This window comes from Balaenoptera borealis (assembly GCF_965194805.1).
Source record: "Balaenoptera borealis genome assembly, chromosome: X".
NCBI lineage: Eukaryota > Metazoa > Chordata > Mammalia > Artiodactyla > Balaenopteridae > Balaenoptera > Balaenoptera borealis.
In genome coordinates, this window is record NC_138881.1 from 20,290,490 (window position 1) to 20,310,332 (window position 19,843).

The window sequence follows — 19,843 nt, forward strand, 5'->3', positions numbered from 1 at the left end:
ACAACAGAATATACTTTCTTCTCAAGTGCTCATGGAACATTCTCCAGGATAGATCATATCCTGGGTCACAAATCAAGCCTTGGTAAATTTAAGAAAATTGAAATTGTATCAAGTATCTTTTCCAACTACAACGCTATGAGACTAGAAATCAATTACAGGAAAAGATCTGTAAAAAATACAAACACATGGAGGCTAAACAATACACTACTTAATAACGAAGTGATCACTGAAGAAATCAAAGAGGAAATCAAAAAATACCTAGACACAAATGACAATGAAACACGACGACCCAAAACCTATGGGATGCAGCAAAAGCAGTTCTTAGAGGGAAGTTTATTGCAATACAATCCTACCTCAAGAAACAAGAAACACCTCAAATAAACAACCTAACCTTACACCTAAAGCAATTAGAGAAAGAAGAACAAAAAAACCCCGAAGTTAGCAGAAGGAAAGAAATCATAAAGATCAGATCAGAAATAAATGAAAAAGAAATGAAGGAAACAATAGCAAAGATCAATAAAACTAAAAGCTGGTTCTTTGAGAAGATAAAATTGATAGACCATTAGCCAGACTCATCAACAAAAAAAAGGGAGAAGACTTAATAGAATTAGAAATGAAAAAGGAGAATTAACAACTGACATTGCGGAAATACAAAGGATCATGAGAGATTACTACAAGCAACTATATGCCAATAAAATGGACAACCTGGAAGAGATGGACAAATTCTTAGAAAAGCACAACCTTCCGAGACTGAAACAGGAAGAAATAGAAAATACAAACAGACCAATCACAAGCACTGAAATTTAGACTGTGATTAAAAATCTTCCAACAAACAAAAGCCCAGGACCAGATGGCATCACAGGCGAATTCTATCAAACATTTAGAAGAGAGCTAACACCTATCCTTCTCAAACTCTTCCAAAATATAGCAGAGGGAGGAACACTCCCAAACTCATTCTACGAGGCCACGGTCACCCTGATACCAAAACAAGACAAAGATGTCACAAAAAAAGAAAACTACAGACCAATATCACTGATGAACATAGATGCAAAAATCCTCAACAAAATACTAGCAAACAGAATCCAACAGCACATTAAAAGGATCATACACCATGATCAAGTGGGGTTTATCCCAGGAATGCAAGGATTCTTCAATATATGCAAATCAATCAATGTGATACACCATATTAACAAATTAAAGGAGGAAAAACTATATGATCATCTCAATAGATGCAGAAAAAGCTTTTGACAAAATTCAAAACCCATTTATGATAAAAACTCTCCAGAAAGTAGTCATAGAGGGAACTTAACCTCAACATAATAAATGCCATATATGACAAACACACAGCCAACATCGTTCTCAATGGTGAAAAACTGAAATCATTTCCACTAAGATCAGGAACAAGACAAGGTGGCCCACTCTCACCACTATTATTCAACATAGTTTTAGAAGTTTTAGCCACAGCAATCAGAGAAGAAAAAGAAATAAAAGGAATCCAAATCGGAGAAGGAGAAGTAAAATTGTCACTGTTTGCAGATGACATGATACTATACATAGAGAATCCTAAAGATGTTACCAGAAGACTACTAGAGACAGTCAAGGAATGTGATAAAGTAGCAGGATACAAAATTAATGCACAGAAATCTCTTGCATTTCTATATACTAATGATGAAAAATCTGAAAGAGAAATTAAGGAAACACTCCCATTTACCATTGCAACAAAAAAGAATAAAATACCTAGGAATAAACCTACCTAAGGAAACAAAACACCTGTATGAAGAAAACTATAAGACACTGATGAAAGAAATTAAAAATGATACAAACAGATGGAGAGATATACCATGCTCTTGGATTGGAAGAATCAACATTACGAAAATGACTCTACTACCCAAAGCAATCTACAGATTCAATGCAATCCCTATCAAACTACCACTGGCATTTTTCACAGAACTAGAACAAAAAATTTCACAATTTGTATGGAAACACAAAAGACCCCAAATAGCCAAAGCAATCTTGAGAAAGAAAAATGGAGCTGGAGGAATCAGGCTCCCTGACTTCAGACTATACTACAAAGATACAGTAATCAAGATGTATGGTACTGGCACAATAACGGAAATATTGATCAATGGAACAGGATAGAAAGCCCAGAGATAAACCCATGCACATATGGTCACCTTATCTTTAATAAAGGAGGCAAGAATATACAATGGAGAAAAGACAGCCTCTTTAATAAGTGGTGCTGGGAAAACTGGACAGCTACATGTAAAAGAATAAAATTAGAACACTCCCTAACACCATACACAAAAATAAACTCAAAATGGATTAAAGACCTAAATGTAAGGCCAGACACTGTCAAACTCTTAGAGGAAAACATAGGCAGAACACTCTATGACATACATCACAGCAAGATCCTTTTTGACCCACCTCCTAGAGAAATGGAAATAAAAACAAAAATAAACAAATGGGACCTAATGAAACTTAAAAGCTTTTGCACAGCAAAGGAAACCATAAACAAGACCAAAAGACAACCCTCAGAATGGGAGGAAATATTTGCAAACGAAGCAACTGACCAAGGATTAATCTCCAAAATATACAGGCAGCTCATGCAGCTCAATATCAAAAAAACAAAGAACCCAATCCAAAAATGGGCAGAAGACCTAAATAGACATTTCTCCAAAGAAGATATACAGATTGCCAACAAACGCATGAAAGGATGCTCAACATCACTAATCATTAGAGAAATGCAAATCAAAACTACAATGAGGTACCACCTCACACCAGTCAGAATGGCCATCATCAGAAATCTACAAACAATAAATGCTGGAGAGGGTGTGGAGAAAAGGGAACCCTCCTGCACTGTTGGTGGGAATGTAAATTGATACAGCCACTATGGAGAACAGTATGGAGGTTCCTTAAAAAACTAAAAATAGAACTACCATACGACCCAGCAATCCCACTACTGGGCATATACCCTGAGAAAACCATAATTCAAAAAGAGTCATGTACCACAATGCTCATTGCAGGTCTATTTACAATAGCCAGGACATGGAAGCAACCTAAGTGTCCATCGACAGATGAATGGATAAAGAAGATGTGGCATATATATACAACGGAATATTTCTCAGCCATAAAAAGAAACAAAATTGAGTTATTTGTAGTGAGGTGGATGGACCTAGAGACTGTCATACAGAGTGAAGTAAGTCAGAAAGAGAAAAACAGATACCGTATGCTAACACATATATATGGAATTTTTTTTTTTTAAATCGTCTGAAGAACCTAGGGGCAGGGCAGAAATAAAGACACAGATGTAGAGAACGGACTTGAGGAAACAGGAAAGGGGAAGGGTAAGCTGGGAGGAAGTGAGAGAGTGGCATGGACATATATACACTACCAAATGTAAAATAGATAGCTAGTGGGAAGCAGCCACATAGCACAGGGAGATCATCTCGGTGCTCTGTGTTCCCCTAGAGGGGTGGGATAGGGAGGGTGGGAGGGAGACGCAAGGGGGAAGAGATATGGGGATATACTAACACACCACTGTAAAGGAATTATACTTCAATAAAGATGTTAATATATATATATATATAAAACTTACATTAAAATATACACATTTATATAACACTAAAATCCAAATACATTCAGGATAATCTAACAGTCCATCATAAATACCAAGGAATCCTGTAGGAATATGTAGGAATCCGAATCAGACAGGATGTAAGTAAGAAAATATCTCAGGGTAAGTAAGCTTTGAGCCAGGTTTTGAAGGAAGACGTTACAAATTGGAGCCAAGTTAGGATGGTGAGTTTAGGGCTGTTAAAAAGATGCTTTCAAATGAGAGAAACAATATACCTATAGAAGGGCTAGTCATGACATGGCCCGGGTTATGATCCTTAAATCCCTTTTGGAAATGCATGATCATAAACTACAAAACAAATTTGGAGTTTTGACTTCCTGTTCTTATCCTGAAGAATAATATACTTATAGTGTAATACTGTGTCACAGACCAATTTTGCAAGGGCTGGTACCAAGTCTTACTGGTATTTATATTCCTAGCAGGTGAAATAATGACTAGCACATGGTAACCCCTCAAAAAATGCTTATAGCTGTTTGTTAACTATTAATCAATGAAGTAACTAACTAATTACCTAATCAAACAGGTATCTAGAAACTGTCTTGAACTTTATATACGTCCTCTGTATTGCTTAAATTAAAACCATATATTTGAGGATATCAGGGAATTTCTGAAGCCGACAACAGTCCTCAGCTGTAGCCCAGTAGGCGAGGAACACCCAGAATTTCTCCTTCGATCATCAGTCAGCACAGCGCCAGGTGAGTCAGGGGCCACTGGAGCAGATGATGGCACATTCAAATCACAGCCCAGCTCTAAGCAAGCAGCAGCTGCTAAGAGTTCCTGGCTGACCTGAGCAAGTCCACCCAGCCCATGAAGCCAAAGGCAGCCCTAGTCAAAACCTGCCAGACATTATTAGTCCCATATGTCTGCCTCATGCTACTTGGAGCGCTCCACTCGCCCCACTGGGAAGTGTACTTGGACCCTTACTTCCAGGCCCAGAGAACAATCCTGCTCAGATGCCTTTATCTTGGCTCCTTAGGGCTAGACTCTTGGTGATTGCCAACATGATCATTAACTGGCCTCTTACATTAATCCATGCTATTGGGGTAGTAGGAAAAAGTTTTAACGGACACCTACTGTCTTTTTCATCTATCCACTTTCCCTAACATGTACATTTAAACAGTTCTCTCTGCTCTAGGTACTGCAAAGAAAAGAAGTGTCAGAGACAAGAAGAGCTACCAAAATATTCAGCCTCTTTGGGGATAGTAATCCTGCTCCTGAGAATTTATAAAAGGGAAATATTCCAACAGAGGAAAAAAAGCTATCAGTAGATTTTCATTGAAGTATTATACATAATAGTAAAGATTTATAAATAATCTAAAAGTTACACAATATGAAAACTATTTTGTAATTTATGATACATCAGCTCAGTATAGTACTCTAAGTTACAATAATTATGAAGATTGTCTAAAAAATGGAAACATACATAGAAGAGTGATAATTCAAAAGCAGAATTCAAAACTGTAAGTATGCTCTGACTGCCATCTGTTACAGTAAAATAACTATAGATAAAGATTGGAAAAGAACATGAGATAAAATGACATTTGATGCTTTAGCAATGTAAGACTATGAGTATTTTTTAATTCAGAGGATCACCTAATATTACTAAAACTGAATAGTCAACAATGTGTCATCTCTGAATCTCAGTGTTACCATAAGAGCATTTCCTTTGTCTCTGTTAGTACACCAATCAAAAACCAAGAGAAAGAAACTGTAAAGAAACCTTGAGATTGCCATTTTGAAATTCATTTTCATATCACAATTCCTAGAAGTCAAGAACTATTTTTTAATCATTTAATTCATTCAATTTTTAATCCTCTGTATAATCCAACACAGTGTCTCATACACATTAAACGCTCCATAAATATTGTTGAAACAAGAGAAGGAATAGTTCCCCACCCCACTCCACAAAAGAATTTGCAACAAAGCTGTGGAAAACAACCACATTAAATGAATGAATCTAAAGGCTTTGTCTGGGTTAGACTCTTCCAGAAGTAGACCCTGAGACAAGGATTCACATACAAGTAGTTTACTTTGGAGATGATCCCAGGAAGCTCTGGTAAGGGTGACAGGAAGTAAGCCAGGGAAGGGAAAGAAGCCAGAAAAGGGTTCATTACAGAGCAGGTTACTGCTGTGGGCAACTGAGACTCAATCCTGCTGGGGACCTCTGAGATACTGTAGAACACATCTCAGAGTTATCCTCGGCAAAGGGTGAGGAAGCAGCAGAATTTATCCGCCAACTTCTCATCTATCATTTGCTGACGACTGCTTCTGGGGCATTCACTCGCCCTAAACATGGGCTGAGCATAATCTCACCAGAAAAACACCATAGGGAGGAAGTTAACAAGTAGCAAGTGTTCCTAGTGAGAAGCCAATATTTGTGTTTACATGAATCAGCGGCGTGTGCTGAGGGCTATATGACAGAGGTGCTGACAGTGTCTGCCAAAGGGGCTATATGATAAATGCCAAAAGGCAGCTCAGAGAGATCTTCCAGTTGCAGAGGAAGTAGAACTAATCCTTAAAGGAGCAGCAGGATGTGAATGGAAACTACAGTCCCCATGAAAGAAGGCTCCTGGGATATGTGAATTTATCAGCATCACACCTAGCCCTTGATGAGTGCTCAGAAAATGTTAGTTTTTATCTTTCCCCCAGCCAAGAATATGGAGAGTCTTGAAATTGCTATTCTATGAGTGTCCTAATGCTCTAAATGGCAGAATGGAGAAGGCATGGCATGAGTCAAGTCCTAGGGCTGGGTATGTGCAAGGGGTGCTCAATGGATGAGAAGAAAACAAGGTTAGTTGGAGCAAGTCTCTTCATGGCACCATTATTATCAATTCCAGTGAAACAGAGGAGAGGAAGAAACCATGGCAAGCAGGAGGAATGGAGATGTGGGGGCTAACTGTGACCTCACATCAAACACCATCAGAAACGTTTAGAGAGATTTGTATTAAACTATCTTGGGTGAATTGTGGTCCACTTACATGTGAAGAAAAAATGACCCTTGCCCACCAAGGACAGAGGATAAAGAGGAGACATGGGTAGTAGTGGTAAGAGGTGACAACATGATACTTAGTCTTTCCTGCTGAGAAGCTTGTAAAGTGTCCCTGCCCTCACCCACTCACATTTGAACCAACAGTCAGAAGGGGCTTGGCAGCCAGTACCAGGGCCATCTTCTCTAAAGCTTTGAAAACCCAGCAACCAATGTGAGGATTGGCTCTGCAAGGAGACCCAAATCATGGTCATTTCACAGTCATCAGATCCTTGTTGCCTTCACAGCAATCCCAGGGTTTGTGTTGGGCAGGGAGAGAGGGGATGCAGGGTGCAGTGAGTCAGAATTCTAGGGAAAATACTGAGTGAGGAAGCTGTGACGGCCTTCCTAATAACTAGCTTCCTGAGCTGGAACTGGAAATCAGAGCCCTCTGGTTACAGACGCAGGATTTCACATACCCCTGAAAACAGCTGTTCCATGCACTTTTTGCTGAGTGTGTCTGTTTGTGTGTGTACGTGCGCATGCTCAAAGATCAATGCAAAAAAAAAAAATACCCATACATTAAAAAAAAAAAAAGATCAATGCAAAGGTTTCAGGGACTCAGAAGAGTATATTATTTTCTCCCTAATTCTAATTCTTCATGACTCCTGATAATTTTCACTTGAGATATAGTGAAAAGAGCCTTGGACATATCATCAGGCTGTGCTCAAACCCTGTTTCAGCTGTGCTACTCCATTCTAGCTGTACCACTCCAGGCAAGTTCATCAGTTCTTCACCTTTCGAATAGTGTTATCACAAGGCTTAATGATAAGTATTAACCTGGTCCCCACCATGTGGCAGGCATTGCTCTAGTTGCTCATTCCATATTCACCACAACCCTGTTGGGTAGGTGCTAATATTACTACCCTTTATACATATGAAGAAATGAGGCACAGAGAGGGCACGCAACTTGCCCAGGGTCACACAGCTACTAAGTAGCAGGTGTAAGGCTTGAGCCCAGACAACCTGGCTCCAGGGCCTGCCCTTTTAACCACCATGCTCTATCACTTCTCAGGAGGTGAAAATGCCTGCCTGGTGAAAATGGAGCTGGGACTCAATACTTCACATTCACATTCTACACTTTGAAAGGTTACAGGGTACAGTAAGAGAACTTGGGCTTTGGAGTCAGACTAATCTGAAAGCCATTTAATTGCTGTGTGATCTTGGGAAAATACATCATCTCTTTAAGCCTCAGTTTCCCAAAAGTGAAGCTGAAATCATAATCCCTATGTCAGAGGGCTGCTGGGATATGTGAATTTACCTGCACCACACCCGGCATTTGATGGGTGCTCAGATAAACATTGGTTTTAATCCTCTCCCTAATCAGGTACATAGAGCCTTGAAATTGTTCCTCTACGAGTGTACTAACACTCTAAGCCTTTCTCCCCTCTAACAACCCAAAGGGACAAACAAACAGGACAAATAAAAGTCATCAGGCATAGTACCTCTGGTTCTCTCTGAAAATTTCCTGGAATTTTTCCTGATGGGAGGAAAATGAGAAATAGGAAAGATGTTTAGGGAGGCCCCTATCCCCAAATGTAATAAATGACATCAAATAAGACAGACTGGGCAGCCAGAGCTATTAGGCATCTTGTTAATATAATCAGCTGGTATTCTGCCAAATTCCCCTTTCTCTGACTAAACCTACTGCACAGTATATTTAACCTCTGAAAGACTATGAAATGCTGTATTATGATAGAGAATTTTTAAAAATTTTATCTCAAATCCCAAATGCTCTAAGACAAATCCACTTCCTTCTTTCATCTTAGGGTTAATAAAATCGTTATTCAAACTCTGGAAAGGCACGTTTCCTCTCCTTGCCCCCTGCCTCTACCAAGACAATTTTACCAACTAATATATACTGTAAAGAGTGAGCCTGTTGTAGCACTGCATCCAGAAAAGCTTTTCATTAAACTATTTTCTTGAGAGCACAGCACCTTGCCATAAAGGAAATAACTCCCAAGATCTTCTTTTATAACCTCTATTAGAATGTAAATCGTAAGACCAAATTTGCACTGACACAAATATCCTACAGGTTAAGTTGCTTACACCTTGCTACAACTTGTTATAAAACCCAGATCAAATTTGTCAGTTTAAGATTCTACAACTTAAGAGAAATTAATGGGCAATATTTTCAATGTCTCCCTGGAACTCCCAAAGCTATATCTGATGCAACTATAAAAATCCATGGAATTAATTTCACCCTCAAAAATCAAAGCAGCTGCATTAGTAATTGACTTAATAAATTTCAAAACCATCTCAATTGTGCCTACAAATCCAGCACAGATTGAGATCAAACCTGAGACACAATTCAATTTTCCAAACTATGTACCAAATGTTGATGGAGAATGAAACTGTTGACCCACATATACCTATCAGATTAAGTATCATCATCATCACACTGTCCTCTGTACCAGAAGTTGACACCTACTGACCCACTTTTAGTAGGCTGTGATCTTGAGATGTTTTGTTTGTTAGAGTAGTGAACTTGTTCTAGACATCTCCACTCAATTCCAATTCTGATCAACATTTTCAAGGACACTACCTAGGGTTAAGTGAGCAGTCTAAGGCCAAGAAATAACCAACTGTTTCACCAGGGAATCAAACCCACGACCATGACCCCATAAGTATCTAAGCAGTCATAGCAAATCATGCAGAAATCAGCAGCACAACTACTATAGAGCTCCTCAAGTATAACCTAAGGATGCTGAAGAAAGCTGGGTGATAGATGTACTACTTTATCATTACCTTTTCATAGCTGTGATTGGAACCATGTACTTAACTACAGGCTATTCAAAAATTACAGGACAATAGATGATCTCTGAATTTATTAAGGGATTTAAATTTATGGCCCGACAGAATGAAAATCACACACTTTCCTTAGGAAATAGAGTGCTTGTCCACCTCAAGTAAAGAAGAGCATATATTATCCAACTCTGATGAGAACAGGTTTCAGTACAAGCTCATTATGCTATGGTGGGTGTATCAGTTTCCTAGGGCTGCTGTAACAAATTACCACTAACTTGGTGGCTTAAAACAACAGAAATTTATTCTCTAATAGTTCTAAAGGCCAGGAGCCTGAAATCAGGGTGTCAGAGGAGCCACGCTTCCTATGAAGGCTCTAGAGAAGAATTCTTCCTTGCCTCTTCCTAGCTTCTGGTGGCTCTTGGCAATGCTTGGAGTTCCTTGGGTTGCAGCTATACCACTCCAACCTGTGCCTCCATTTTCACATGGCCTTCTTCCCTTTGTGTGTGTGTGTGACCACTCCTCATCTTATAAGGACACCAGTCATTGGATTTAAGGCCCACCTGAATTCAATATGGCCCCATCTTAACTAGTTACATCTGCAAAAGGCCTATTTCCAAATAAGGTCACATTCTGAAGTTATAACGTAGACATGAATTTTTGGAGGACACTATCCAACCCACTATAGTGGGCATTCTCAATTTGCCAAAGAGTCACCGCTCTTACCAGATTGATTTCCTATATGGCTTCTTGGTTCTATTTATGGATAGGAGACTATAAACCGTTTTCCTTCCAGGTCTCCAAACTCCAGTATAATTTGATAGTCTACAAACAATGCCCAGTTCAAAACAATGTATTAAACATGTATGTAGTTTTTACCTTTTTATTTTCCAAGACATCTAGCTCTAGATAAGAGTTAAAACTGACATAGAAATCAGCAAAAATGAAAGCAGCACTTTAAAAGTATGATTCTTTTAAAAAATTCTGGCCAAACATTAAGTACTGATATTTCACAATAGCCAAAGAGGAAGATAATTCTAATGTTCAGCTAAATTGAGAACAACTCTAGAGCAGTGGTTTTCCAAGTGTGATCCCCAGACCATCAGCCTCGGCATCAGCTGCGAGCTCCTTAGAAATACAGAAGGTCAGTGCCCATCCCAGACCCACTGAGTCAGAATTTTCATTCTAACATTTTTCTTCAGATGATGCATATGCTCTGTTCTAAAATTCTGACGCCAAAAGTAAAAAGAAGCCTAACCCTCCCATATACTTCCATACTTTCTGGCAGGAATGGGTATTTGTTTTGCTGAGGGTTGATAGGGACTGTTACACACACACACACACACACACACACACACACACACACACACACACACACACACACACACACACACACACACGTCCTCTGCCTTCCCAGAGAGTGTCAGCAGCTTTCCAAATGAACAAGCTGTTTCCATGACATCAAACGCTTAATTCGAAGCAGATATACCAACCATCCAGGAGTGTGATAGCACAATGCACCATTTCGTATGTATTTCATTTGTGTTCTTGGTCTCAAACATCTCTTCCTTGAAAAAGAAATCCTTGTGAAAAAAACCCTAATATTTAGAGCAACACTTTAATTGACAAATGTGTCACCCTTTTTTCTCCTGTAAGTAGGGCACCCTGAAGGATTCTGTGTTAAATCTCTTGTCATAGTTAATCAATCTGGGATAATAATGTGAATGACTAGTAAATTAATTATACCACTATAGGTATATGTTCTCCCCCTCTAGTGAATGTTTTCCTTTTCCCCACTGCAGTCCAGGCCATTTTATTCTTGATATAGTCTTAAAGTCAATTTCTTCTTTGCTGTGAACATGCTTTTTTCTCTTACTTCTCTGAACAAATGATGGAAAAATCCTCCCTTTTGCAGCATCTGTACTTAACAATATCCTGACTTGAGAGAGACAAACCCGAGAATGTGACTACAAGAAATTCATTTGCATTAACAGCAGCCTGAAAAGATAGTGAATCAAATCCTAGCCTCTCCCTAAAAATCCTCCCTTAAATGTTTATCTCCACAGTTTTTCTAAACTAATTTACCCAATCAACAAATTTAAAGGAGAAATCACATCACGTTTAATGCCAACCAGTTTAAAAATAGTCAAGTCTGTTCGGCAGGGAACAGACCAAATTCAAAAGTGCAGAAAGGAACCAAGTGTAAAGAGGGCGATTAAATAAGCACATACTCAATAAAGCTCGAAGCCCCAGAACTGCAGGCTCAGATGCAAATCGGCTTCACTGTGGAAGGTTCAGGCAGGAGCTGTTAGGAATTCTTCACAGCATTTTCTAGCCCATGACACCTACCAGGCTTACGCCCACCTGCTCACACAACAAGTAAAATGCAAGAAGAAGAAAGCGTTTCTGGAATGCATAATTCCCAAATGCTTAAGGCAAGTAGATGTCTGAATTTGAGGGGTTCAGACCATTCCTTGCTCCTTTGCTCCCGGGATTCAGTCATTCAATCCCACGGCTGCAGAGTATGAATCACTGCTGTAAATCACCTTCGATTTCCAAATATGTAAGGAGAGTTTAGGGGAAAAAAACAAGGTGACGTTCTCTTCACAACCTTCAAGAACTGGCTGTGTGACAAGAGCCAGCGCCAGGGGAACCTAGCCATCGGAAGGAAGAGACAGCCCAGAAAATCCCTTTGAGACAGACGGAGGGATAACAGGAAACAAGAGAAAGAAGCCGGGAGTGAAGCAGGGACTGACAAAACAGAGCTGAGCTCAGAGCTTAACCAGCTGCATCTCTAGCATTTAAATTTCTCAAGGAGGCAAATGGGCTGCATTTTCTACACAGGTGTTGCAGCCGCCCTCCCATCCTACCTCTCCGGAGGGATGTGGCCTGCGTCCATTTTGATCATTTTAGCACTGAGCACAAGGACAGACACATAGTAGGAGCTCCATGTATATTTGTTGCTATATTTGTTGATTAAATAGCTGATTAATTAATGAGACAAAGAGGTTCTCAACAAAGTTTATCAAATACTATTTTTGGAGAATTACCATTATAAAATGATACCTGTGTTCTTCTGGGGAGTGTGGGGAAGGATTTGTTTCCCTAGACAAAATAAAATCCTATTGAAATATAAGAAAAATTTTAAATCTCATGAAGGGAAATGAAACATATGCAAGATATTCAGTCAGGATTGTTTTTGAGTTTGTCTAATGATTTATCCTGCACTGATAGCCTAGCTGAGCAGAAAAGCTAGGCCAGAGTTCCTGAATTTTTATCTAAGTCCCTGCCCAGCACTTTGCTCTGTATTCCACAATAACTTTCAGTTTTTCCTGGTTCCTCAGATTCAAGCATACCATGGAAGCCGACAGTGGTGATGAGTACATTTCCCTGGATGGATACACCAAACAGGTTTATGAACCAACATGTAGCAGCAATTACCAAGCATATGAAAAAGATACTAGAATATACGCAAGAGTCTGGGAAAGAGGCATGTTTTTAGCATAACCACACACGGTAGAAATTTAAGAGGGAGTAAATCTTGGCAATGGGAAAGGTCTGACTGTCTTGCAGATGCTCTACTGCGTGAGAGATCTTAATAGCTATTACACCATCCCCACTCCCAGCCCCAGCCCCAAGCCCCCCAGCATCCAGTGACAGAACAGACGGACCTAAACAACGCACAGCCCACACAGTGGATGGAGAAGGAGAAGCAGGACCCTGTACGGGGGAGGTGGATGCCCAAGGCTCCTTCCAGCACTAAAATTCTATTGGCACCTGGATTGCCCAGGCCACGACAGCCTTTAGACACAAAAGTGGACCGCAATAAAGCGTCATGGCTCTCCAATCCCTCTTTAATGCCTTCCCAAAGTCAGAATGTTTCTAAGGGGCGCCCCACGTGGGCTCTGCATTTGTCTTTTCTGCTACTCTCCCCAGGGGAACTCAGTCATGGGTGCCACCAGAGCTCATGTCTTAGGCCCTTCTGCCCACTGCAATTCAGACAAAGAGGTCACCTCCTCCCCCTGCCACACGGACAACTGTCATTACTGCTGCCCCGGCCACAGCAGGTGTAGGAGAGAGCAGCCAGGGCCCTGACTCACCATTCCTCCCTCTGCCAGCACGACAGCTCTCCACCTGAGGGCCTCCTCTCAGCCTATGAGACGGGCAGGTGGGAATACCAAGCAAATACCCGGGGAGTAATTCCCAGCTGGTAATGATTGAACCGGAAGCTAAAACCCCAAGCTTCCTTGCCCCTTGGATGGGATAACTCTGAGGCATGTTTTATGTTCTCTCTCAAAGGCCCCAGTAAGACTGAGCTTCATTTAGCCACACTGGTGACCTGCTCACTGGTGTGCCCTTTACTGGAATGTTACCAAATACGCTTTTGGCATTTTGTAACATAGGCTGCATTTTCAAGCAAGAAAACAATTGCTTTTGTTTCCATGCAGACAAGTACTGTGACAGTACAATGTCCTCTGAAAGGGCGAGTGTGGCAGATATGTCAGAGCCCGCCTCTAGCATCTCAGGCCTTACCCTTGTCGTGAACTCCTGGCCCGCTGCTGACTGCCGCACCTGCAGTTCTCTGCCTAAAGAACTGTCCTGGTGTCAGAGCCCAGCAGCGAATCGGTGCCCCCAGGAGCAGCCCTCAACCAGCGACTGAATGAGATAGCTCTGAAGCACTTATGCTATACTGGCTCCCAGTGTTCCCAGTAGAATTATACTCCAGTTATCCATGGTACTAACTCGCGTGATAGCACACCCTTCCCTTCCTTAACTCATTTCCCCACTCTCCTGCCACTGCTTCCTGGGATCATCTTCCAAATTAACTACTTCTACTGGAATCTTCGCCTCAGAATCTACTTCTAGGAGAAGATAGCCTAAGATAGGGAAGAGACACAAATCCAAATGTCTGGAATCCTAAATAACAAATAAGCAAAGGACATGAACCCTTAAGTCCCTAAATTCTGTCTCCTAAAAAGTTTGATATGAAGGCAAAATGAAGCCCTTGGGATTCAAAAGCCTCAGGCTTACTGACCAAAAATTTAAATCTAAAGGAACATTTCTGAATCCAATACTAGATTGCCAAAGATCCTCATCTACCCTGGTCCTTCAGCATTTTCTCTTCTGTCTGTTCCACAGAATTGGATGGGCTTCCTAAAGGAACATTGCCTCATCTATCTTATAAAAGCTTCAAGTAGTACTTAACATACACTTACAAAATATTAAATCATTGCAGCCATTTGTTCTTCACCTTTCAAAGTGCACTTTAATAAAATCTCCATAATACCTGTTATTCTTATTTTAAAAGTAATAGAGGGTCATTGTAGATAATTTGAAAAAAATGCACAACAAAAAGGGAAAGTAAAAGTTCCATCACCAAAGAAAGCCACTATTAAATTTTGGTGTATTTTCTTCTACTCCTATATAGTGTGTGTGTGTGTGTGTGTACAGTTTTCTTTTCTGCAAAATTAGGATCATTCTATATAATAATATTTTTAAATAGAGGTAGTTACAGCTGTCAAGTTGCCATGATCATTAGAGCTGAAGACTCATGAATAATACCAAATCAACAAATACACCAAGAAACATCATTTTAGTTTTCTTTTTTAACCTCATCCCTCTCCTTTACTTTTATGAAACCATTTTATATGAACTAATTTTTTTAACCTAAGTAGACTGATTAAAATGTAACAACATTTTCCTTCTCTGCCCATCTTTCTAAAAACTGTTAATGAACAGTGAACTGGTCAATCAGCAGGTGAGAGCAGAGGAAAAGGACAGGGGCCAAGCTGATGGAGACGATAACTAGCTTCAGATAATCAAGGCTGATTGTGCATTCACTTTCCCATGAATGTCTAAAGCTGTGAAGGGCAATTACCAAGTGCATTAAGTGGAGGGAGTTCTGTGTTGCTTCTTTTATCCTCTCTGATCATCTGTTGGGCTGTTAGAGACCACTTTCTGGGACTCATTTGTAATCAGTACATAGAAAGCAGAAGGCCCCCAACAGGTGTGCCCCTGAATTTGGTGAAAGGTTGGAAAATAGCCCTTCGGAAATTACAGTTAATAAGAGCTAGCATATAAAGGATAGATGCCTCCCCAATAGATAACTCATCTAAAAGATAACTTCTAAAGACACTGGTTGCTGATAATAGAAAATGATTTGCTGAATCTCATAAAGAGGCTTCGGCTCTTCCCTAAAATGAAATCTAAAATATAACTACTACTGGTAGATAAACTATACCCTTGGAAACCAACTTCTCTGAAACAAGGAATAAAGGCAGAAAACTGTGATAAACAAAAAACGAGGGAGGAATAGGACTGTGGTAAAAACTAACTCCTATTGAATACCATGCGTGCATTTGGGCTAGGTGTTTTATATTCGTTAAGCTTCAAACTACTCTGTGAAATGCATTTTACTCTTTCCACTTTTTAGATGCAGAAACTGAGGCCTCAGAGAGATTAGGTAATAAATAGCTAGTAGGTAGAAGAGCTGGCATTCCAATCCATGACTGCCTTATTCCAAGGTGTTGGAAAGTAAAATGTCAGTGTTTAACAGAAATATTTCCAGCAAGAGAATGCTCTGATTCTGTTAATGCTGTCATAGTTTTATAGACCAAAATACTTTTTTTTTTTTTCAGCCACGCCATCTGGCTTGCAGGATATTAGTTCCCTGAGCAGGCATTGAACCCGGGCCCTCGGCAGTCAAAGTCCTAACCACTGGACCCCCAGGGAATTCCCTGTACCAAAATACTTTTACAACCAGCTAAAAAACTTGATGACAGTACTCCCTAAGTCCATTCAATTTCTATTTCTTATGAAGAAAATGTTGATGTCTCCTCCTAAATGGGCATCCCCAGTATAAATTACTGTGAGCCATTATCCTGCCAGAGATAGTTCTCCATGTAAATTAATAAACTGGCAAAAACCTATGGGATGGAGAGAGGAACCAAGATGGCAGAGTAGAAGGACGTGCTCTCACTCCCTCTTGTGAGAACACCAGAATCACAACTAGCTGCTGGACAATCATCGACAGGAAGACACTGGAACTCACCAGAAAGATACCCCACATCCAAAGACAAAGGAGAAGCCACAATGAGATGGTAGGAGGGGTGCAATCACAGTAAAATCAAATCCCATAACTGCTGGGTGGGTGACTCACTGACTGGAGAACATTTATACCATAGAAGTCCACCCACTGGAGTGAAGGCTCTGAGCCCCACGTCAGGCTTCCCAACCTGGGGGTCTGGCAACGGGAGGAGGAATTCCTAGAGAATCAGACATTGAAGCCTACTGGGATTTGACTGCAGGACTTCGACAGGACTGGGGGAAAAGGAGACTCCACTCTTGGAGGGCACACAGAAAGTAGTGTGTGCATCGGGACCCAGGGGAAGGAGCAGTGACCCCAGGGAGAGTGAACCAGACATACCTGCTAGTGTTGGAGGGTCTCCTGCAGAGGCAGGGGGTGGCTGTGGCTCACCGTGGGGACAAGGACACTGGCAGCAGAAGTTCTGGGAAGTACTCCGGGGCGTGAGCCCTCCCAGAGTCTGCCATTAGCCCCACCAAAGCGCCCAAGTAGGCTCCAGTGTTGGGTTGCCTCAGGCCAAACAACCAACAGGGAGGGAACCCAGCCCCACCCATCAGCAGAGAAGCAGATTACAGTTTTACTGAGCTCTGCCCAACAGAGCAACAGTCAGCTCTACCCACCACCAGTCCCTCCCATCAGGAAACACACCAGAGGGCAGACAGAAGAAGCAAGAAGAACTAGAATCCTGAGGCCTGTGGAACAAAAACCACATTCACAGAAAGATAGACAAGATGAAAAGGCACAGGGCTATGTACCAGATGAAGGAACAAGATAAAACCCCAGAAAAACAACTAAATGAAGTGGAGATAGGCAACCTTCCAGAAAAAGAATTCAGAATAATGATAGTGAAGATGATCCAGGACCTCGGAAAAAGAAAGGAGGCAAAGATCGAGAAGATGCAAGAAATGTTTAACAAAGACCTAGAAGAATTAAAGAACAAACAAACAGAGATGAAAAATACAATAACTGAAATGAAAACTACACTAGAAGGAATCAATAGCAGAATAACTGAGGCAGAAGAACGGATAAGTGACCTGGAAGACAGAATGGTGGAATTCACTGCTGTGGAACAGAATAAAGAAAAAAGAATGAAAACAAATGAACACAGCCTAACAGACCTCTGGGACAACATGAAACGCAACAACATTCACATTATAGGGGTCCCAGAAGGAGAAGAGAGACAGAAAGGACCACAAAAAATATTTGAAGACATTATAGTCGAAAACTTCCCTAACATGGGAAAGGAAATAGCCACCCAAGTCCAGGAAGTGCAGCAAGTCCCATATAGAATAAACCCAAGGAGAAACATGCCGAGACACACAGTAATCAAACTGGCAAAAATTAAAGACAAAGAAAAATTATTGCAAGCAGCAAGGGAAAAACGACAAATAACATACAAGGGAACTCCCATAAGGTTAACAGCTGATTTCTCAGCAGAAACTCTACAAGCCAGAAGGGAGTGGCATGATATACTTAAAGTGATGAAAGGGAAGAAATTACAACCAAGATTACTCTACCCAGCAAGGATCTCATTCAGATTCGATGGAGAAATCAAAAGCTTTACAGACAAGCAAAAGCTAACAGAATTCAGCACCACCAAACCAGCTCTACAACAAATGCTAAAGGAACTTCTCTAAGTGGAAAACACAAGAGAAGAAAAGGACCTACAAAAACAAACCCAAAACAATTAAGAAAAGGGTCATAGGAATATACATATCGATAATTACCTTAAACGTGAATGGATTAAATGCTCCAACCAAAAGACACAGGCTTGCTGAATGGATACAAAAACAAGACCCATATATATGCTGGCTACAAGAGACCCACTTCAGACCTAGGGACACATACAGACTGAAAGTGAGGGGATGGAAAGATATTCCATGCAAATGGAAATCAAAAGAAAGCTGGAGTAGCAATACTCGTATCACATAAAATAGACTTTAAAATAAAGAATGTTACAAGAGACAAAGAAGGACACTACATAATGATCAAGGGATCAATCCAAGAAGAAGATATAACAATTATAAATATATATGCACCCAACATAGGAGCACCTCAATACATAAGGCAACTGCTAACAGCCATAAAAGGGGAAATCGACAGGAACACAATAATAGTGGGGGACTTTAACACGTCACTTACACCAATGGACACATCATCCAAAATGAAAATAAATAAGGAAACAGAAGCTTTAAATGACACAATAGACCAGATAGATTTAATTGATATTTATAGGACATTCCATCCAAAAACAGCAGATTACACATTCTTCTCAAGTGCACACGGAACACTCTCCAGGATAGATCACATCTTGGGTCACAAATCAAGCCTCAGTAAATTTAAGAAAATTGAAATCATATCAAGCATCTTTTCTGACCACAACGCTATGAGATCAGAAATGAATTACAGGGGAAAAAATGTAAAAAACACAAACACATGGAGGCTAAACAATACGTTACTAAATAACCAAGAGATCACTGAAGAAATCAAAGAGGAAATCAAAAAATACCTAGAGACAAATGACAATGAAAACACGACAATCCAAAACATATGGGATGCAGCAGAAGCAGTTCTAAGAGGGAAGTTTATAGCTATACAAGCCTACCTCAAGAAACAAGAAAAATCTCAAGTAAACAATCTAACCTTACACCTAAAGGAACTAGAGAAAGAAGAACAAACAAAACCCAAAGTTAGCAGAAGGAAAGAAATCATAAAGATCAGAGCAGAAATAAATGAAATAGAAACAAAGAAAACAAGAGCAAAGATCAATAAAACTAAAAGCTGGTTCTTTGAGAAGATAAACAACATTGATAAACCATTAGCCAGACTCATCAAGAAAAAGAGGGAGAGGACTCAAATCAATAAAATTAGAAATGAAAAAGGAGAAGTTACAACAGACACTGCAGGAATACAAAGCATCCTAAGAGACTACTACAAGCAACTCTATGCCAATAAAATGGACAACCTGGAAGAAACGGACAAATTCTTAGAAAGGTATAACCTTCCAAGACTGAACCAGGAAGAAACAGAAAATATGAACAGACCAATCACAAGTAATGAAATTGAAACTGTGATTAAAAATCTTCCAACAAACAAAAGTCCAGGACCAGATGGCTTCACAGGTGAATTCTATCAAACATTTAGAGAAGAGCTAACACCCATCCTTCTCAAACTCTTCCAAAAAATTGCAGAGGAAGGAACACTCCCAAACTCATTCTATGAGGCCACCATCACCCTGATACCAAAACCAGACAAAGATACTACAAAAAAGAAAATTACAGACCAATATCACTGATGAACATAGATGCAAAAATCCTCAACAAAATACTAGCAAATAGAATCCAACAACACATTA